Source organism: Mya arenaria, chromosome 15, assembly GCF_026914265.1.
Source record: "Mya arenaria isolate MELC-2E11 chromosome 15, ASM2691426v1".
Classification (NCBI taxonomy): domain Eukaryota; kingdom Metazoa; phylum Mollusca; class Bivalvia; order Myida; family Myidae; genus Mya; species Mya arenaria.
In genome coordinates this window covers 20,995,921-21,019,811 of record NC_069136.1, presented here as the reverse complement: position 1 = coordinate 21,019,811, position 23,891 = coordinate 20,995,921, and positions in this window count along the sequence as shown.

The window sequence follows — 23,891 nt, the reverse complement described above, 5'->3', positions numbered from 1 at the left end:
TTTTGTGCGTAAACTGTTGAACTGATGGTCCGCATTGCTTAAGAATGCATCTCTGGCTGCATTAGCAGTGTTTTCCGCAATAAAAAACATTCGGGTCGGGCTACCCAGCGCACAGCGTATCTGGGACGTAATTCGGGATCGGGGTCAATTTTGTGCGTAAACTGTTGAACTGATGGTCAGCATTGCTTTAGAATGCAACTCTGGCTGCATCAGCAGTGTTTTCCGGCATATAACAATTCGGGTCGAGCGACCAAGCGCACAGCGTTATCAGGGGCGTATTTCGGGATCGGGGTCAATTGTGTACATAAACTGTTGAAATGATGGTCTGCATTGCTTAAGAATGCAACTTTGGCTGCATTTCAGTGTTTTCCGCAATAAAAAACATTCGGGTCGGGCGACCCAGCGCACAGCGTATCTGGGGCGTAATTCGGGATCGGGGTCAATTTTATGCGTAAACTGTTGAACTGATGGTCCGCATTGCTTAAGAATGCAACTCTGGCTACATCAGCAGTGTTTTCCGCACTAAAAAAAATGGTCGGGCAACCCAGCGCACAGCGTATCTGGGGCGTAATTCGGAATCGGGGTCAATTGTGTGCATAAACTGTTGAACTGATGGTCCGCATTGCTTTCGAATGCAACTCTGGCTGCATCAGCAGTGTTTTCCGGCATAAAAAATTCGGGTCGGGCGACCCAGCACACATCGTATCTGGGCCGTAATTCGGGATCGGGATCAATTGTGTGCGTAAACTGTTGAACTGATGTTCGCATTGCTTTAGAATGCAACTCTGGCTGCATCAGCAGTGTTTTCCGCAAAAAACAATCGTGTTGGGCGACCCAGCGCACAGCGTATCTGGGGCGTAATTCGGGATCGGGGTCAATTTTGTTCGTAAACTTTTGAACTGATGGTCCGCATTGCTTAAGAATGCAACTCTGGCTACATCAGCACTGTTTTCCGCTGTAAAGAACATTCGGGTCGGGCGACCCAGCGCACAGCGTATCTGGGGCGTAATTTGAGATCGGGGTCAATTTTGTGCGTAAACTGTTGAACTGATGGTCCGCATTGCTTAAGAATGCAACTCTGGCTACATCAGCAGTGTTTTCCGCAATAAAAAAATTCGGGTCGGGCGACCCAGCGCACAGCGTATCTGGGGCGTTATTCGGGATCGGGGTCAAATGTGTGCATAAACTGTTGAAATGATGGTCCGCATTGCTTTAGAATGCATCTCTGGCTACATTAGAAGTGTTTTCCGCAATAAAAAATTCGAGTCGGGACAACCAGCGCACAGCGTATCTGGGATGTAATTCGGGATCGGGATCAATTGTGTGCGTAAACTGTTGAACTGATGCGTATCTGGGGCGTAATTCGAGATAGGGATCAATTGTGTGCGGAAACTGTTGAACTGATGGTCCGCATTGCTTAAGAATGCAACTTTGGCTGAACTAGCAGTGTTTTCCGCAATAAAAAACATTCGGGTCGGGCAACCCAGCGCACAGCGTATCTGGGGCGTAATTCGGGATCGGGGTCAATTTTGTGAGTAAACTGTTGAACTGATGGTCCGCATTGCTTAAGAATGCAACTCTGGCTACATCAGCAGTGTTTTCCGCACTAAAAAAAATGGTCGGGCAACCCAGCGCACAGCGTATCTGGGGAGTAATTCGGAATCGGGGTCAATTGTGTGCATAAACTCTTGAACTGATGGTCCGCATTGCTTTCGAATGCAACTCTGGCTGCATCAGCAGTGTTTTCAGGCATAATACAATTCGGGTCGAGCGACCCAGCGCACAGCGTATCAGGGGCGCAATTCGGGATCGGGGTCAATTGTGTACATAAACTGTTGAACTGATGGTCCGCATTGCTTTCGAATGCAACTCTGGCTGCATCAGCAGTGTTTTCCGGCATAAAAAATTCGGGTCGGGCGACCCAGCACACATCGTATCTGGGCCGTAATTCGGGATCGGGGTCAATTGTGTGCGTAAACTGTTGAACTGATGGTCGGCATTGCTTGAGAGTGCAACTCTGGCTGCATTAGCAGTGTTTTCCGCAATAAAAAACATTCGGGTCGGGCGACCCAGCACACAGCGTATCTGGGGCGTAATTCGGGATCGGGGTCAATTTTGTGCGTAAACTTTTGAACTGATGGTCCGCATTGCTTAAGAATGCAACTCTGGCTACATCAGCAGTGTTTTCCGCAATAAAGAACATTCGGGTCGGGCGACCCAGCGCACAGCGTATCTTGGGCGTTATTCGGGATCGGGGTCAAATGTGTGCATAAACTGTTGAAATGATGGTCCGCATTGCTTTAGAATACATCTCTGGCTACATTAGCAGTGTTTTCCGCAAAAAAAAAATTCGAGTCGGGACAACCAGCGCACAGCGTATCTGGGAGGTAATTCGGGATCGGGATCAATTGTGTGCGTAAACTGTTGAACTGATGCGTATCTGGGGCGTAATTCGAGATAGGGATCAATTGTGTGCGGAAACTGTTGAACTGATGGTCCGCATTGTTTAAGAATGCAACTCTGGCTGCATCAGCAGTGTTTTCCGTAATCAAAAAACATTCGGATCGGGCGACCCAGCGCACAGCGTATCTGGGGCGTAAATCGGGATCGGGGTCAATTTTGTGCGTAAACTGTTGAACTGATGGTCCGCAATGCTTGATAATGCAACTCTGGCTACATCAGCAGTGTTTTCCGCAATAAAAAAATTTCGGGCCGGGCGACCCAGCGCATAGCGTATCAGGGGCGTAATTCGGGATCGGGGTCAATTGTGTGCATAAACTGTTGAACTGATGGTCCGCATTGCTTTAGAATGCAACTCTGGCTGCATCAGCAGTGTTTTCCGGCATTAAAAAAATTTCGGATCGGGCGACCCAGCGCACAGCGTATCTGGTGTGTAATTCGGGATCAAGGTCATTTTTGTGCGTAAACTGTTGAACTGATGGTCCGCATTGCTTTAGAATGAAACTCTGGCTGCATCAGCAGTGTTTTCCGGCATCAAAAATTCGGGTCGAGCGACCCAGCGCACAGCGTATCTGGGGCGTAATTCGGGATCGGGATCAATTGTGTGCGTAAACTGTTGGACTGATGGCCGGCATTGCTTGAGAATGCAACTCTGGCTGCATCAGCAGTGTTTTCCGCAATAAAAAACATTCGGGTCGGGCGACCCAGCGCACAGCGTATCAGGGGCTTAATTCGGGATCGGGGTGAATTGTGTGCATAAACTGTTGAACTGATGGTCCGCATTGCTTTAGAATGCAACTCTGGCTGCATCAGCAGTGTTTTCCGCAATAAAAAAATTCGGGTCGGGCGACCCATCGCACAGTGTATCTGGGGTGTAATTCGGGATCGAGGTCATTTTTTTGCATAAACTGTTGAACTGATGGTCCGCATTGCTTTAGAATGCAACTCTGGCTGCATCAGCAGTGTTTTCCGGAATAACAAAACATTGGATCGGGTCAGCCAGCGCACAGCGTATCTGGGGCGTAATTCGGGATCTGGGTCAATTGTCAGTGTAAACTGTTGAACTGATGGTCCGAATTGCTTTAGGATGCAAGTCTGGCTGCATCAGCAGTGTTTTCGGCATAAAAAAATTCGGGTCAGGCGATCCATTGCACAGCGTATCTGGGGCGTAATTCGGGATCGGGATCAATTGTGTGCATAAACTGTTGAACTGATTGTCCGCATTGCTTTAGAATGCAACTCTGGATGCATCAGCAGTGTTTTCCGGCATGAAAATATTCGGGTCGGGGGACCCAGCGCACAGCGTATCTGGGGCGTAATTCGGGATCGGGATCAATTTTGTGCGTAAACTGTTGAACTGATATTCCGCATTGCTTAAAAATGCAACTTTGGCTGCATTAGCAGTGTTTTCCGCAATAAAAAAAACATTTTTGTCGGGCGACCCAGCTCACAGTGTATCTGGGGAGCAATTCGGGATCGGGGTCAATTTTGTACGTAAACTGTTGAACTGATGGTCCGCATTGCTTTAGATTGCAACTCTGGCTTCATCAGCAGTGTTTTCCGGCATCAAATAATTTCGGGTCGGGCGATCAAGCGCACAGCGTATCTGGGGCCTAATTCGGGATCGGGGTCAATTGTGTGCGTAAACTGCTGAACTGATGGTCCGCATTGCTTTAGAATGCAACTCTGGCTGCATCAGCAGTGTTTTCAGGCATAAAACAATTCGGGTCGGGCGACCCAGCGCACAGCGTATCTTGGATGTAATTCGAGATCGGGATCAATTGTGTGCGTAAACTGTTGAACTGATGGTCCGCATTGCTTAAGAATGCATCTAAGGCTGCATCAGCAGTGTTTTCCGCAATAAAAAACATTCGGGTGGGGCGACCCAGCGCACAGCGTATCTGGGGCGTAATTCGGGATCGGGATCAATTGTGTGCGTAAACTGTTGAAATGATGGTCCGCATTGCTTAAGAATGCAACTCTGGCTATTTCAGCAGTGTTTACCGCAATAATAAAAAATCGGGTCGGGCGACCCAGCGCACAGCGGATCTGGGGCATAATTCGGGATCGGGGTCAATTGTGTGCGTAAACTGTTGAACTGATGGTCCGCATTGCTTTAGAATGCAACTCTGGCTGCATCAGCAGTGTTTTCCGGCATAAAAAATTCGGGTGGGGCGACCCAGCGCACAGCGTATCTGGGACGTAATTCGGGATCGGGGTCAATTGTGTACGTAAACTGTTGAACTGATGGTCCACATTGCTTTAGAATGCAACTCTGGCAAATCAGCAGTGTTTCCTGGCATAAAATGATTTCGGGTCGGGCCACCCAGCGCACAGCGTATCTGGGGCGTAATTCGGGATAGGGATCAATTGTGTGCGTAAACTGTTGAACTGATGGTCCTCATTGCTTTAGAATGCAACTCTGGCTGCATTAGCAGTGTTTTCCGGCATAAAATAATATCGGGTCTGGCGACCCAGCGAACAGCGTATCTGTGGCGTAATTCGGGATCGGGGTCAATTGTGTGCGTAGACTGTTCAACTGATAGTCCGCATTGCTTAAGAATGCATCTCTGACTACATTAGCAGTGTCTTTCGGAATAACAAAAAAATCGGGTGGGGCCACCCAGCGCACAGCGTATCTGGGGAGTAATTCGGGATCGGGGTCACTTGTGTGCGTAAACTGTTGAACTGATGGTCCGCATTACTATAGAATGCAACTCTGGCTGCGTCAGCATTGTTACCTGGCATAAAATGATTTCGGGTCGGGCGACCCAGCGCACAGCGTATCTGGGGCGTAATTCGGGATCGGGGTCAATTGCGTGCATAAACTGTTGAACTGATGGTCCGCATTGCTTTCGAATGCAACTCTGGCTGCATCAGCAGTGTCTTTCGGAATAACAAAAAAAATCGGGTGGGGCCACCCAGCGCACAGCGTATCTAGGGCGTAATTCGGGATCGGGGTCAATTTTGTGCGTAAACTGTTGAACTGATGGTCTGCATTGCTTTCGAATGCAACTCTGGTTGCATCAGCAGTGTTTTCCGGCATCAAATAATTTCGGGTCGGGCGATCAAGCGCACAGCGTATCTGGGGCGTAATTCGGGATCGGGATCAATTGTGTGCGTAAACTGTTGAACTGATGGTCCGCATTGCTTAAGAATGCAACTCTAGCTGCATTAGCAGTGTTTTCCGCAATAAAAAAACATTCGGGTCGGACGACCCAGCGCACAGCGTAACTGGGGCGTAATTCGGGATCGGGGTCAATTTTGTGCGTAAACTGTTGAACTGATGGTCCGCATTGCTTAAGAATGCAACTCTGGCTACATCAGCAGTGTTTTCCGCAATAAAAAAAATCGGGTCGGGCGAGCCAGCGCACAGCGTATCAGGGGCGTAATTCGGGATCGGGGTCAATTGTTTGCATAAACTGTTGCACTGATGGTCCGCATTGCTTTCGAATGCAACTCTGGCTGTATCAGCAGTGTTTTCCGGCATAAAAAATTCGGGTCGGGCGACCCACCACACATCGTATCTGGGCCGTAATTCGGGATCGGGATCAATTTTGTGCGTAAACTGTTGAACTGATGGTCCGCATTGCTTAAGAATGCATCTCTGGCTGCATTAGCAGTGTTTTCCGCAATAAAAAACATTCGGGTCGGGCTACCCAGCGCACAGCGTATCTGGGACGTAATTCGGGATCGGGGTCAATTTTGTGCGTAAACTGTTGAACTGATGGTCAGCATTGCTTTAGAATGCAACTCTGGCTGCATCAGCAGTGTTTTCCGGCATTATACAATTCGGGTCGAGCGACCAAGCGCACAGCGTTTCAGGGGCGTATTTCGGGATCGGGGTCAATTGTGTACATAAACTGTTGAAATGATGGTCTGCATTGCTTAAGAATGCAACTTTGGCTGCATTTTCAGTGTTTTCCGCAATAAAAAACATTCGGGTCGGGCGACCCAGCGCACAGCGTATCTGGGGCGTAATTCGGGATCGGGGTCAATTTTATGCGTAAACTGTTGAACTGATGGTCCGCATTGCTTAAGAATGCAACTCTGGCTACATCAGCAGTGTTTTCCGCACTAAAAAAAATGGTCGGGCAACCCAGCGCACAGCGTATCTGGGGCGTAATTCGGAATCGGGGTCAATTGTGTGCATAAACTGTTGAACTGATGGTCCGCATTGCTTTCGAATGCAACTCTGGCTGCATCAGCAGTGTTTTCCGGCATAAAAAATTCGGGTCGGGCGACCCAGCACACATCGTATCTGGGCCGTAATTCGGGATCGGGATCAATTGTGTGCGTAAACTGTTGAACTGATGGTCGGCATTGCTTGAGAGTGCAACTCTGGCTGCATTAGCAGTGTTTTCCGCAATAAAAAACATTCGGGTCGGGCGACCCAGCGCACAGCGTATCTGGGGCGTAATTCGGGATCGGGGTCAATTTTGTTCGTAAACTTTTGAACTGATGGTCCGCATTGCTTAAGAATGCAACTCTGGCTACATCAGCACTGTTTTCCGCTGTAAAGAACATTCGGGTCGGGCGACCCAGCGCACAGCGTATCTGGGGCGTAATTTGAGATCGGGGTCAATTTTGTGCGTAAACTGTTGAACTGATGGTCCGCATTGCTTAAGAATGCAACTCTGGCTACATCAGCAGTGTTTTCCGCAATAAAAAAATTCGGGTCGGGCGACCCAGCGCACAGCGTATCTGGGGCGTTATTCGGGATCGGGGTCAAATGTGTGCATAAACTGTTGAAATGATGGTCCGCATTGCTTTAGAATGCATCTCTGGCTACATTAGAAGTGTTTTCCGCAATAAAAAATTCGAGTCGGGACAACCAGCGCACAGCGTATCTGGGATGTAATTCGGGATCGGGATCAATTGTGTGCGTAAACTGTTGAACTGATGCGTATCTGGGGCGTAATTCGAGATAGGGATCAATTGTGTGCGGAAACTGTTGAACTGATGGTCCGCATTGCTTAAGAATGCAACTCTGGCTGCATCAGCTGTGTTTTCCGCAATCAAAAAACATTCGGATCGGGCGACCCAGCGCACAGCGTATCTGGGGCGTAAATCGGGATCGGGGTCAATTTTGTGCGTAAACTGTTGAACTGATGGTCCGCAATGCTTAATAATGCAACTCTGGCTACATCAGCAGTGTTTTCCGCAATAAAAAAATTTGGGGCCGGGCGACCATGCGCACAGCGTATCAGGGGCGTAATTCGGGATCGGGGTCAATTGTGTGCATAAACTGTTGAACTGATGGTCAGCATTGCTTTAGAATGCAACTCTGGCTGCATCAGCAGTGTTTTCCGGCATAAAAAATTCGGGTCGAGCGACCCAGCGCACAGCGTATCAGGGGCGTAATTCGGGATCGGGATCAATTGTGTGCGTAAACTGTTGAACTGATGGTCGGCATTGCTTGAGAATGCAACTCTGCTTGCATTAGCAGTGTTTTCCGCAATAAAAAAACATTCCGGTCGGGCGACACAGCGCACAGCGTATCTGGGGCGTAATTCGGAAACGGGGTCAATTTTGTGCGTAAACTGTTGAACTGATGATCCGCATTGCTTAAGAATGCATCTCTGGCCACATCAGCAGTGTTTTTCGCAATAAAAAACATTCGGGTCGGGCGACCCAGCGCACAGCGTTTCTGGGGCGTAATTCGGGATCGGGGTCAATTGTGTGCATAAACGGTTGAAATGATGGTCCGCATTGCTTTAGAAGCCAACTCTGGCTGCATCAGCAGTGTTTTCCGGCATCAAATAATTTCGGGTCGGGCGATCATGCGCACAGCGTATCTGGGGCTTAATTCAGGATCGGGATAAATTGTGTGCGTAAACTGTTGAACTGATGGTCCGCATTGCTTAAGAATGCAACTCTAGCTACATTAGAAGTGTTTTTCGCAATAAAAAATCGGGCCGGCCAACCCAGCGCACAGCGTATCTGGGGCGTAATTCGGGATCGGGATCAATTGTGTGCGTAAACTGTTGAACTGATGGTCCGCATTGCTTAAGAATGCATCTCTGACTACATTAGCAGTGTTTTCCGCAATAAACAAATCGGGTCGGGCGACCAAGCGCACAGCGTATTTGGGATGTAATTCGGGATCGGGATCAATTGTGTGCGTAAACTGTTGCACTGATGGTCCGCATTGCTTAAGAATGCATCTCTGGCTACATTAGCAGTGTTTTCCGCAATAAAAAAAATTCGGGTCGGGACAACCAGCGCACAGCGTATCTGGGATATAATTCGGGATCGGGATCAATTGTGTGCGTAATCTGTTGAACTGATGCGTATCTGGGGCGTAATTCGAGATAGGCATCAATTGGGTGCGGAAACTGTTGAACTGATGGTCTGCATTGCTTAAGAATGCAACTCTGGCTGCATCAGCAGTGTTTTCCGCAATAAATAAACATTCGGATCGGGCGACCCAGCGAACAGCGTATCTGGGGCGTAATTCGGGATCGGGGTCAATTTTGTGCGTAAACTGTTGAACTGATGATCCGTATTGCTTAATAATGCAACTCTGGCTACATCAGCAGTGTTTAACGCAATAAAAAAAATCCCGCCGGGCGACCCAGCGCACAGCGTATCAGGGGCGTAATTTGGGATCGGGGTCAATTGTGTGCATAAACTGTTGAACTGATGGTCCGCACTGCTTTAGAATGCAACTCTGGCTGCATCAGCAGTGTTTTCCGGCATAAAAAAAATTCGGGTGGGGCGACCCAGCGCACAGTGTATCTGGGGCGTAATTCGGGATCTGGGTCAATTGTGTGCGTAAACTGTTGAACTGATGGTCCGCATTGCTTTAGAAAGCAGTTCTGGCTGCATCAGCAGTGTTTTCCGGCATAAAAAATATCGGATCGGGCCACCCAGCGCACAGCGTATCTGGGGTGCAATTCGGGATCGGGGTCACTTGTAAATGTAAACTGTTGAACTGATGGTCCACATTGTTTTAGAATGCAACTCTGGCTGCATCAGCAGTGTCTTTCGGAATAAAAAAAACATTGGGTCGGGCCACCGAGCGCACAGCGTATCTGGGGCGTAATTCGGGATCTGGGTCAATTGTGTACATAAACTGTTGAACTGATGCGTATCTGGGGCGTAATTCGGAATCGGGATCAATTGTGTGCGTAAACTGTTGAACTGATGGTCCGCATTGCTTTAGAATGCAACTCTGGCTGCATCAGCAGTGTTTTCCGGCATAAAAAAATTCGGGTCGGGGGACCCAGCGCACAGCGTATCTGGGCGTAATTCGGGATCGGGGTCAATTTTGTACATAAACTGTTGAACTGATGGTCCGCATTGCATTGGAATGCAACTCTGGCAGCATCAGCAGTGTGTTGCGGCATAAAAAAATTCGTGTCGGGCGACCCAGCACAGCTTGGGCGTAATTCGGGATCGGGGTCAATTGGGTACGTAAACTGCTGAACTGTTGGTCCGCTTTGCTTTAGAATGTAACTCTGGCTGCATCAGCAGTGTCTTCCGGCATCAAATAATATCGGGTCGGGAGATCAAGCGCACAGCGTATCTGGGGCGTAATTCGGGATCGGGATCACTTTTGTGCGTAAACTGTTAAACTGATGGTCTGCATTGCTTAAGAATACATCTCTGGCTATATTAGAAGTTATTTCCGCAATAAAAAAATCGGGTCGGGCGACCCAGCGCACAGCGTATCTTGGATGTAATTCGGGATCGGGATCAATTGTGTGCGTAAACTGTTGAACTGATGGTCTGCATTGCTTAAGAATGCATCTCTGGCTGCATTAGCAGTGTTTTCCACAATAAAAAACATTCGGGTCGGGCGACCCAGCGCACAGCGTATCTGGGGCGTAATTCGGGATCGGGGTCAATTGTGTGCGTAAACTGTTGAAATGATGGTCCGCATTGCTTAAGAATGCAACTCTGGCTATTTCAGCAGTCCTTACCGCAATAATAAAAAATCGGGTCGGGCGACCCAGCGCACAGCGGATCTGGGGCATAATTCGGGATCGGGGTTAATTGTGTGCGTAAACTGTTGAACTGATGGTCCGAATTGCTTTAGAATGCAACTCTGGCTTCATCAGCAGTGTTTTCCAGCATAAAAAAATTCGTGTGGGGCGACCCAGCGCACAGCGTATCTGGGACGTAATTCGGGATCGGGTCAATTGTGTACGTGAACTGTTGAACTGATGGTCTGCATTGCTTTAGAATGCAACTCTGGCTGCATCAGCAGTGTTTTCCGGCATCAAATAATTTCGGGTCGGGCGATCAAGCGCACAGCGTATCTGGGGTGTAATACGGGATCGGGATCATTTGTGTACGTAAACTTTTGAACTGATGGTCCGCATTGCTTAAAAATGCATCTCTGACTACATAAGCAGTGTTTTCCGGCATAAAAAAATAGGGTCAGGGGACCCAGCGCACAGCGTATCTGGGGCGTAATTCGGGATCGAGGTCAATTGTGTGCGTAAACTGTTGAACTTATGGTCCGCATTCCGTTCGAATGGAAGTCTGGCTGCATCAGCAGTGTTTTCCGGCATAAAAAATTCGGGTCGAGCGACCCAGCACACATCGTATCTTGGCCGTAATTCGGGAACGGGGTCAATTGTGTGCGTAAACTGTTGAACTGATGATCCGCATTGCTTTAAAATGCAACTCTGGCTTCATCAGCAGTGTTTCCCGGCATAAAAAAAAATCGGGTCGGGTGACCCAACGCACACCGTATCTGGGGCGTATTTTGGGATCGGAGTCAATTGTGTACGTGAACTGTTGAACTGATGGTCCGCATTGCTTTAGAGTGCAACTCTGGCTGCATCAGCAGTGTTTACCGGCATACAAAAAAATCGTGTCGGGCAAGCCAGCGCACAGCGTATCTGGGGCGTAATTTGGGATCGGGGTCAATTTTGTGCGTAAACTGTTGAACTGATGGTCCGCATGGCTGTAGAATGTAACTCTGGCTAAATCAGCAGTGTTTCCTGGCATCAAATGATTTCGGGTCGGGCCACCCAGCGCACAGCGTATATGGGATGTAATTCGGGATAGGGATCAATTGTGTGCGTAAACTGTTGAACTGATGGTCCTCATTGCTTTAGAATGCAACTCTGGCTGCATTAGCAATGTTTTCCGGAATAAAATAATATCGGGTCTGGCGACCCAGCGAACAGCGTATCTGTGGCGTAATTCGGGATCGGGATCAATTGTTTGCGTAAACTGTTGAACTGATGGTCCGCATTGCTTAAGAATGAATCTCTGGCTACATTAGCAGTGTTTTCCGCAATAACAAAAATCGGGTCGGGCGACCCAGCGCACTGCGTATCTGTGGCGTAATTCGGGATTGGGATCAATTGTGTGCGTAAACTGTTGAACTGATGGTCCGCATTGCTTAAGAATGCAACTCTGGCTACATCAGCAGTGTTTCCCGCAATAAAAAAAATCGGGTCGGGCGACCCAGCCCACAGCATATCTGGGGCGTAATTTGGGATCGGGATCAATTGTGTGCGTAGACTGTTCAACTGATGGTCCGCATTGCTTTAGAATGCAACTCTGGCTTCATCAGCAGTGTTTCCAGGCATAAAAAAACATTCGGGTCGGGCGAGCCAGCGCACAGCGTATCTGGTGCGTAATTTGGGATCGGGGTCAATTGTGTGCGTAAACTATTGAACTGATGGTCTGCATTACTATAGAATGCAACTCTGGCTGCGTCAGCATTGTTACCTGGCATAAAATGATTTCGGGTCGGGCGACCCAGCGCACAGCGTATCTGGGATGTAATTCGGGATCGGGATCAATTGTGTGCGTAAACTGTTGAACTGATGGTCCGCATTGCGTTAGAATGCAACTCTGGCTGCATCAGCAGTGTTTTCCGGCATCAAATAATATCGGGTCTGGCGACCCAGCGCACAGCGTATGTGGGGCGTAATTCGGGATCGGGATCAATTGTGTGCGTAAACTTTTGAACTGATGGTCCGCATTGCTTTAGAATGCAACTCTGGCTACATCATCAGTGTTTTCCGCAATTAAACAAATTGGGGTCTGGCAACCCAGCGCACAGCGTATCTGGGGAGTAATTCGGGATCGGGGTCAATTGTGTGCGTAAACTGTTGAACTTATGGTCCGCATTGCTTAAGAATGCAACTCTGGCTGCATCAGCAGTGTCTTTCGGAATAACAAAAAAATCGGGTCGGGCCACCCAGCGCACAGCGTATCTAGAGCGTTATTCGAGATCGGGGTCAATTGTGTGCGTAAACTGTTGAACTGATGGTCCGCATTGCTTTAGGATGCAACTCTGACTGCATCAGCAGTGTTTTCCGGCATAACAAATTCGGTTTGTTCGACCCAGCGCATAGCGTATCTGGGGCGCAATTCGGGATCGGGGTCAATTGTGTGCGTAAACATTTAAACTGATTGTCCGCATTGCTTTATAATGCAACTCTAACTGCATCAACAGTGTTTTCCGGCATAAATAAATCGGGTGGGGCGACCCAGCGCACAGCGTATCTAGAGCGTAATTCGGGACCGGGGTTAATTGCGTGCGTAAACTGTTGAACTGATGGTCCGCATTGCTTTAGGATGCAACCCGGCTGCATTAGCCATGTTTTGTGGCATCAGACAAATTCGGATCGGGCGACACAGCGCACAGCGCATCTGGGGCGTAATTCGGGATCGGGGTCAATTTTGTGCGTGAACTGTTGAACTGATGGTCCGCATTGCTTTAGAATGCAACTCTGGCTGCATCAGCAGTGTTTTCCGGCAAAACAAAAAAATCGGGTCGGGCAACCCAGCGCACAGCGTATCTGGGGCGTAGGTCGGGATCGGGGTCAATTGTGTGCGTAAACTTTTGAACTGATGGTCCTCATTGCTTTAGAATGCAACTCTGGCTGCATCAGCAGTGTATTCCGGAATAACAAAAAATTCGGGTCGGGTCACCCAGCGCACAGCGTATCTGGGGCGTAATTCGGGATCGGGGTCCATTGTGTGCGTAAACTGTTGAACTGATGGTCCGCATTGCTTAAGAATGCAACTCTGGCTTCATCAGCAGTGTCTTCCGGCATCAAAAAATTCGGGTCGGGCGACCCAGCGCACAGCGTATCTAGGTCGTAATTCGGGATCGGGGTTAATTGTGTGCGTAAACTTTTAAACTGATGGTCCGCATTGCTTTCGAATGCAACTCTGGCTACATCAGCAGTGTTTTCATGAATCAAAACAAATTCGGGTCGGCCAATCAAGCGCACAGCGTATCTGGGGAGTAATTCGGGATCGGGGTCAATTACGTGCGTAAACTGTTAAACTGATGATCCGCATTGCTTTAGAATGGAACTCTAGCTGCATCCGCAGTGTTTTTATGCATCAAAACAAATTCGGGTCGGCCAACCCAGCGCACAGCGTATCTGGGGCGTAATTCGGGATCGGGGTCAATTGTGTGCGTAAACTGTTGAACTGATGGTCCTCATTGCTTTAGGATGCAACTCTGGCTGCATCACCAGTGTTTACCGGCATAAAAGAAATTTGTGTCGGGCGATCCAGCGCACAGCGTATATGGGGCGTAATTCGGGATCGGGGTCAATTACGTGCGTAAACTGTTGAACTGATGGTCCGCATTGCTTTAGAATGCAACTCTAGCTGCATCAGCAGTGATTTCCGGCATAAAATAATTTCGGGTCGGGCGACCCAGCGCACAGCGTATCTGGAGCGCAATTCGGAATCGGAATCAATTGTGTGCGTAAACTGTTGAACTGATGGTCCGCATTGCTTAAGAATGCAACTCTGGCTGCATCAGCAGTGTTTTCCGCAATAAAAAAATCGTGTCTGGGGACATAGCGCACAGCGTATGTGGGGCGTTATTCGGGATCAGGGTCAATTGTGTGCGTAAACTGTTAAACTGATGGTCCGCATTGCTTTAAAATGCAACTCTGGCTGCATCAGCAGTGTTTTCATGCATATAAAAATTCGGATCGGGCGACCATGCGCACAGTGTATCAGGGGTGCAATTCGGGATCGGGGTCACTTGTGTGCGTAAACTGTTGAACTGATGGTCCGCATTGCTTAAGAATGCAACTCTGGCTGCATCAGCAGTGTTTTCTGGCATAAGTCTAAAGTATCAGGTGAGTGTTCCCTAGACCATGTCTGAAGTAAGCGGTAAGTGCTCACTAAACCGTGTCTAAAGTATTAGGTAAGTGTTTACTAGACCATGTCAAAAACATAAGGTTATTATACACCAAACCATGTCAAAAGCAGGAAGTTAGTGTACACTAGACAATCTCAGAAATATGAGGTAAATGTTCAGTAGACCCGGTCAGCAGCGTGAGGTGAATGTTCACTAGACCATGTCAGAAGCATCATGCAAATGATCACTAGACCATGTCAGCAGCATGAGTTGAATGTTCACTAGACCATGTCAGAAGCATCATGTAAATGATCACTAGACCATGTCAGCAGCATGAGTTGAATGTTCACTAGACCATGTCAGATGCATCATGTAAATGATCACTAGACCATGTCAGCAGCATGAGGTGAATGTTCACTAGACCATGTCAGAAACATCATGTAAATGATCACTAGACCCGGTCAGCAGCATGAGGTGAATGTTCACTAGATCATGTCAGCAGCATCATATCATGTAAATGATCACTAGACCCTGTCAGCAGCATGAGGTGAATGTACACTAGATCATGTCAGAAGCATCATGTAAATGATCACTAGACCATGTCAGCAGCATGAGGTGAATGATCACTAGACCCGGTCAGCAGCATGAGGTGAATGTACACTAGACCATGTCAGAAACGTAATGTAAATGATCACTATAACATGTCAGAAGCATCATGTTAATGATCACTAAACCCGGTCAGCAGCATGAGGTGAATGTACACTAGAACATGTCAGATGCATCATGTAAATGATCACTAGACCCGGTCAGCAGCATGAGGTGAATGTACACTAGATCATGTCAGAAGCATCATGTAAATGATCACTAGACCATGTCAGCAGCATGAGGTGAATGTTCACTAGACCATGTCAGATGCGTCATGTAAATGATCACTAGACCCGGTCAGCAGCATGAGGTGAATGTTCACTAGACCATGTCAGAAGCATCATGTAAATGATCTCTAGACCATGTCAGCAGCATGAGGTGAATGTTCACTAGACCATGTCAGAAGCATCATGTAAATGATCACTAGACCCGGTCAGCAGCATGAGGTGAATGTACACTAGATCATGTCAGAAGCATAATGTAAATGATCTCTAGACCATGTCAGCAGCATGAGGTGAATGTTCACTAGACCATGTCAGAAGCATCATGTAAATGATCACTAGATCCGGTCAGCAGCATGAGGTGAATGTCCAATAGACCATGTCAGAAGCATGATGTAAATGATCACTAGAACATGTCAGAAGCATCATGTAAATGATTACTAGACAATGTCAGCAGCATGAGGTGTATGTTCACTAGACCATGTCAGAAGCATGAAGATAAAGACAATGAGGTAATTGTTCACTAGAGTTTATGTTCTTTTCTTACAGGTTAAAGTCTATATACGCATAGACGCTTTAAGTGTTTATAATGTGGTTATTTACAGTACACAATGCAATGAATGCGATTTATTCGATCGGATTGTACTAAGATAAAAAAAGGAAAAAACACATGGCGAAAATCATAATGATGTTGCTGCTCTTAGCTAAGATCATGGTCGTTGTTACCAGTATTAAACCGTATTTGTCCAATTTTAGTAACAACGACCTTCCTCTCAAAGCTAGTCAGTAAAACCTTAAGTAAGATCATGGTCGTTGTTATCAGTATTAAACCGTATTTGTCTAATTTTAGTAACAACGACCTTCCTCTCAAAGCTAGTCAGAATTTTTTTAAGTAAGATCATGGTCGTTGTAACCAGTATTAAACCATATTTGTCCAATTTTAGTAACAACGACCTTCCTCTCAAAGCTAGTCAGTAAAAGCTTAAGTAAGATCGTGGTCGTTGTTATCAGTATTAAACCGTATTTGTCTAGTAATAGTTACACCGACCTTCCTCTGAAATTTAGTCATTACTAGAAGTAAACAATAAAACATAGAGGTAAGTTAAAGGCACGGTCGTTGTTACCAGTCTTAAACCGTATTTGTCTAGTTATAGTTACAAGATTTTCTTTATAAGGTTAGTCAGTAAAAGAAGTAAAAAATTAATAAATAAAAGTTAGCTAAGAGCATGGTCGTTGTTGCCAGTATTAAACCGTATTTGTCTTACTTTAGTAACAACGACCTTCCTCATAAAGTTAATTAGTACTTTTAAAGTGACACTCTTATTCAAAATCAATACATACACATGCAAAACAAACATACGTTTTGAATGATACATCCTCAAATACTTACTAAATAATGCACTTATGGAAATTATTTATTACTATTAACAATAAAATAACTATGTATTTAATAGCTGAAAACGCAAAAATATTAAATGATTGGTGAACGCTTAAAGATTTTGCGATCTACTATGGTCTCATAATGTAACAATACCGTGTTTTCTGCACATTTCATTAAAATTAAACTTGGTATCCTTCATAAGATCTTTTGTTTTGACATTTGTTCATCATTTTTGGTATATTAAAAAAGGTGTTAAATCTTATTTTTGAGTAATAGTGCAACTTTAAGCATAAAAATATGAAAAATAATGCTTGTTAAAATGCAGTTGTTACAATTATGTATACAGGTATGCGCTGTAGAGCAATTTGACTGGATTGGACATTTCAACTTCAAACTTGGATGTGTTGATGCAAGGGTACGATTCCTTTTTGGCACAATCTGAAATATAGCAATATCCTAGTTTATGGTGCTTTTGAATATTTTGAAACGACTGTTAGCATTTCGTTTCTGAAACTTGACTGTATAAAAATGCATTATTGCAAACATGCAAAAAAGGTCCTCTGGTACATATGGTTCTAATATGTCTGTTATTCAAATGACTAATAAAGCTGAAATGTGTCTATAGAAAACATATTTAAACCCTCAGACAAATTACCTTCGACAAGCATCAATGCGTGGCAAAAGGGCCAATTCGATTGTTTATCTAACTCGTAATGGAATATTCTTTGTAGTGTGGTCCACTGGACAAACGGTCAGTTCCGGTCTGTAACCATGACTTCTGCTACAGGAATTGCTCTGAACCGCACTCGGTCGTCATTGTTGGTGATGAAAAGCTACCGGATGTAGATTTTATTTACTTATAACTTTCAGAAATTTTTTTTACTAAGAGCATATGTATATCATCTATTTAATGGTTTTACAATCGGTAATCATTCAAAAAGGGACCTCATATTATCTATTAAATGGGGTTTAAATTGAAACTCATTCTAAAATACAGCTCATATAATGGTGCTTTAATTGAAACTCATTCTAGAATTGAGCTCATATTATCTATTTAATGGTGTTTCAATTGAAACTCATTCTAGAATACAGCTCATATAATGGTGTTTCAATTGAAACTCATTCTAGAATGGAGCTCATATAATGGTGTTTTAATTGAAACTCATTTTAGAAGTGAGCTCATATTATCTATTCAATGGTGTTTCACTTGAAACTCATTCTAGAATGGAGCTCATATTATCTATTCAATGGTGTTTCACTTGAAACTCATTCTAGAAGGTACCTCATATTATCTATTTAATGGTGTTTCACTTGAAACTCATTCAAGAAGGGAGCTTGAACTCATATTATCTATTAAATGGTGTTTCACTTGAAACTCATTCTAGAAGGGAGCTCGAACTCATATTATCTATTAAATGGTGTTTCACTTGAAACTCATTCTAGAAGGGAGGTCGAACTCATATTATCTATTAAATGGTGTTTCAATTTAACTTATTCTAGAAGGGAGCTCATTATTATGTATTCAATGATTGAAACCCATCCTCGAAGGGAGCTCATTTCATATTTTAATAGTGTTGCAATCGGGACTGATTCTAATAAGAGTTCTAAGCGGGGGCTCATGTTACATATATTTAATGCTGAAGCAAATTTATTTAAAATCAATTCTAAAAGGAATTCATATTTTCTATATATCATTATATCATTCATCCAGTGGTCTTGCAATTAAAACCATTTCTAGAATGGAGATCATATCAATGGTGTTTTAATCAAAATTAATTTCAGAAGGAAGATCTTATTATTTTTTTATTGTTGCTGCAATTGAAATTCATTCGAGAAGGGAGATCGTATTTTTTATGGTGTTTCAATTGAAACTCATTCTAGAACGAAGCTCACATTTAATAATTAATTGTGTTGCAATTGAAACTCATTCTAGTAGGGAGATCTTATTATCTGTATAATGTTGATGCAATTGAAACTCGTTCTAGAAGGGAGCTCATATTATATTTAAATGGGTTGCAATTGAAACTCATTCTTGTAGGTAGATCTTATTATCTGTATAATGTTGATGCAATTGAAACTCATTCTAGAAGGGAGCTCATATTAAATAATTAATTGTGTTGCAATTGAAAACACATACTAGAAGGGATATCATACAATATATTTAAAAGTTTTGCAATTGAAACCAATTCTACAATGGGAAATAATATTATCTATTTAATGGTGTTGCAATTGAAACTTATTCTAGAAGGGAGATCATACTATCTTTTTTAACGTGTTGCAGTTGAAACACATTCTAGAATGGAAAATCATATTATCTATTTAATGGTGTTGCAATAGAAACTTATTCTAGAATGGAGCTCATTTATCTATTAAATGGTGTTTTAATAGAAACTCATTCTAGAAGGGAGCTCGTATTATTTATTCAATGGGGTTTCAATTGAAACTCATTCTAGAATGGAGCTCATATTATCTATTCAATGGTGTTTCACTTGAAACTAATTCTAGAATGGAGCTCATATTATCTTTTCTAGAATGGAGGTCAAGTTATCTATTTAATGGTATTTTACTTGAAACTCATTCTAGAATGGAGCTCATATTATCTTTTCTAAAATGGAGGTCAAGTTATCTATTTCATGGTGTTTTAATTGAAGCTCATTCTAGAAGAGATATCATATTATTAATTTAATGATGTTGCAATTGCAATAGAAGGGAAATCCTTCCCAAGCACAAACTACATCCGAATTTATACTATTTTGAGATGGGTTTTTTCCACTTTTCAGGCTGATATGGCAACTATAGCGGTTTCAACTTGGTTTTGGGTATTTTATTATTAAATCATTAATTTGGTGGTTTGTTACAAATAACACAGTTCAAAATAAATTGATGTAAATATAGGCATTCTGTAATTTGTGATTCTATTCCCTGCAGTTAGGTGATACGCTGACTTAAATGAATCGACAAGAACGAAGTACTTTACAAACTATTTACACTCCACTACGACTAAAGTGAGAGCATGGACGATGCCTGTACCTCTGATTGGTGTTTGCATTTTTATGTGCAAGTCAATGACGATGGAGGATTTTTCAAACTTTCTGTTTATTAAGTAATCTTGCGTGGATCGATTCTGGCGAACGTACCAAAAATAGGTTTCATAGAGAATAATTCAGTTATTCTGATTTTCAACAATGGCTGGCTTGTTAAATTAGTGTCAGTAGTAAAAGATAGCGCATACTTGGTGTTTGAATTTTTGTGGGGGCCAATGACAATCGATGATTTTTCGAATTCTCCGTTCATTCATTTTACATAGATCGACTATGCAGAATGCACTGACAAAATCAAAGAAGTTAAGAGTCCAATTTTGACGATCTGTAGGCAACAGATCAGACTACCTGCATGTTCTGTATATCGCCAAAATTGAATACAAACATATACGTAGAGACCAAGTGCAGCCTATGAACAGTCTCAAGTCTGCGTGCAACTCAACTGACAAAACTCCTGACCTTCATTTCAATGTAAAGTTCTCCCCAGTTGAATGTTGATGATGAACTTTGCTAAATTATATTACTATTTGAATGTTTAAGAAATGGAATAAAGATGATTCTTTGTAATTTAATAAGAGTACATATTTTACTTTGACTTGAATTGTTTGTAATCATGGCCCCAAGATCCATATTCACTTACATCTTTAGTCTTAGTGTAAGACCCAAGAATCAAAATTATTGAAAAAAAATATTTTAAAGGGACTGTACACCAGATTGGCACCAAAAAAGTTTTTTTTCTGTAACGAATCTCAGGACAATTATCTAATAGAATGTGTTACGCTTTGATATCATAATTTTAAAAAAGTACCAAAATGTAAAAAAAATGTGTTGGAGACCGGGTTTTAACCCGTGTCGCCAAAATTGCAGTCCAGCGTCGTATCCACTGAGCTACGACGGCTTACTCTAATTGGTTGGCATAATTAAGCTATAAACCTACCTCGGTAAAATCAGGTGATAACACCGACTATCCAATCACGCATAAGGAATGTTTTCTACCTGGTAGACATACCCAGTAATCTTTTTTAATGGAAAAATACGAAATAACTGCTAAACTTGAATAAATCTTAAACTTAGTGGTACTTCAGTTAGTAAGTTTCAATGCATTGTACACATCGATGCCAAGTTTATGTCAATTTTCGACAATTTTCTCTTTTTTTTCGCTATTTTATCATACGGAGTACAGCCCCTTTAAAGTCATTGTATTAAATGCGCTTTACTTATACTCTTAATTTCCTCTATTTAATATGTTTGCAATTTGTTTTTGTTATGTTATCAATATTATTGACATCAACGTTTCTGTCTTTAGAATGGATGAAAAGAAGGCAGGAAGAAATTGGGATACGATGATGGAATAGGGGAAACGGAGGATAAAAGAGGATAAAAGAGACGGAGATAAGGGGTAGAAGTGAAAATAGAATAGGGGGACAGAAGATGGGAAAAGGAGACGAGAATAAGAAACAAGTGCTAGAAGTAATAAAGGAAGATGATTGGAAAGTTCTCATAACATGCGAGACGACATACGCATGTGACTCCGAGTCGGTAAAAAGACAGAAGAGAAGACGGATCTCGTACCATGCACGACCACAAGTACGAGTGGTGGCTCTGAGAGCCAGGCTCGAAAACCAGCACAGCTAGTTCCCGTACATATTCGTCCAAGATTTCAAACCTGAGATTGGAGATTATTTGTTATATAAAGTTCTGAGGTTAAAATATCAGATTTGTACATCCATTTCCGTGGAATTTGTAGTTGTAAAAATGTTGACATTGGTGCACTGAGAACCTTCATGTTATAATAACATAATTTAGAGCTGTATTCTAGAGCGATAATTCTTCAAATTTCATTTCTTTGTTCATTTCTTTGTCCTACTTTAGCGGAGAAATTATTTCCGAAACCTCTCAATGTTTTTGAACAATTGATAGTTTTACATGGGGTTTGAAATATCAAAACATGCACTATGTAAGCACATATACTACAAGACTGTGTATGCATTATGATTTTTAAAACATTTACACTATTCCTTTAATGTGAACTGAAAAAAATCACTTTACTCGATTTTTCGATTTTACGTTGCTGGCAGCCCCGCGCAGCCCCGGGCAGCCTAAGGCGTATTATGATTTTTTTACTCGGGCTGGATACAAGGCATTTAGTATATGTAACGTTCGAATTATTCCAATTTTAATGACTTTAAAGCAAAGATAAGATGTGAAATGTTCATGAGCACCATTTCTTCAACGTAATCTTGATAGAATTTACCTCGATTTCTATTGCTCTGCTAAGACGAAATAGCGCATAGTTTCCCGTCGTTATATTGTGAAAAAGCGCGTCTTTAAATTCAAGACACTTCATTTTGCCATTTAAGCGATAATTTAGTTCCACCTTACCATAACACGCATCAAAGCGTTATATGATAAATATTGTATTTTCTAACAACACGGAAATTTCCGAAATTCATGTTTTCAAAGCCGAAAAAAAAACATAAAAATGAAAAAAAATCCTTCATAATAGTTCGTTTACAAAACACGCCTTTTAATGACGCAAAATACTAGGATGTATACTTTTAAAACATTTACACCATTCTTTTCATGTAAACTAAGGTATTTCTCTTGACTCGACTTTTAGATTTCAGTCTGCTAGCAAATCTTGCTTGTTCCAGCAATGTCAAGCATATTATGATATTTTAACCGAGGCTGGATACAAGGCTTTAATATGTATATGTTATGTTTGGATATTTCCACATTAAATGAGTTTTAAGCAAAGAAAAGGTGTGAACTGTTTCAGAACAACAAGTCATTTACGTAATCTTACTAGCATTGAATTCGATGTCTTTCCAGCAATCCAGGGAAAGATAAATTAATAAAGAAGTTGTCAATCTGTAAGAGTGCAGCTTTAAAGCTTAATTTTAAAATTTTGCAATGTGTAAACGGGAATAATGGAACAGTTTCAACATCGGTTAACTTAAAAACTGAAACAAGCTATGTTTTAAATATAAGAGCAGACTTCAATCATCCTGAATATAATCCATAAGTCAGAACTGCTAATCTGCCTAGCTGCTGTTGACTTCACGCTGTCAGGCCGCCAGTCTGCTTGGCTGCTGACTTCACACTGCCAGGCTGCTGAACTGCCAACTTCACGAACACTAAACGTTGTAATATAACTCTTTTATAAACCTAGGAAGCTCAATACAATTTCTGATACTCGAGAATAATTTGATGTGGTTATCTGTGAATCATAGCTTGTTTTGTATTTGTTAGAAAATGTATATGCTTTTTATACTCATATTCCAGATGGTTATTTAAGTTGCGTTTTATGAGAAGTAGATGGTGTCCGATCAAATCGATGGGTATATATATTCATTTTTGGTAAACTCAGACCCTACAAAATGACTGGATCCAAATGTGTGTCACTAAGACGTGATTTAGTGCTAGTAGATCGCGTAGTAATTTTATTTAGCAGTTAAACTTTGTGACTTAACTCTTGGGATTCTTAATTATGTTTGCAATAATACAATTCAATGGCAATCAATTTAAACTTAGATCAATAAATACAACTCTATAAAACACTACATTTAATTAATGATATAATTCAACATTTTGCGAACTACTTCAACTGATGTACCTGCATACATCCGAGGTTGTTTTTTTGTTTTTTTAAATGATATTATTATTCAAGTTCCTTATTCGATTACTCCGGTTTCCTCAACAACACAAGACCACACTCTCGCATAACATCGGTCAAACGAGAGTGATAAATGCAATGTACTATTTACTTGTTTTACAATCGTTGTTAAATAGTGATGTTAAAACTTATTAAGACATAGAAGATATCTACAAAGTGTTAGAAATGAATATATGGTGTGTGTTTTTTATGAATTACTGTGGTCAGCGAAATTGACACTGAGGTTCAAATTATGGTCAAATGTGCCTGGAAAAGTAAAAACAATCATCTTATAAACATATATGGCCTCAATTAACTTTCAACGAACTTTCAACGAACTTTCATCAGTTACAGTAACTGATGGTATCGTTTGAAAACATCATTTCTAATTTAAATATTATTG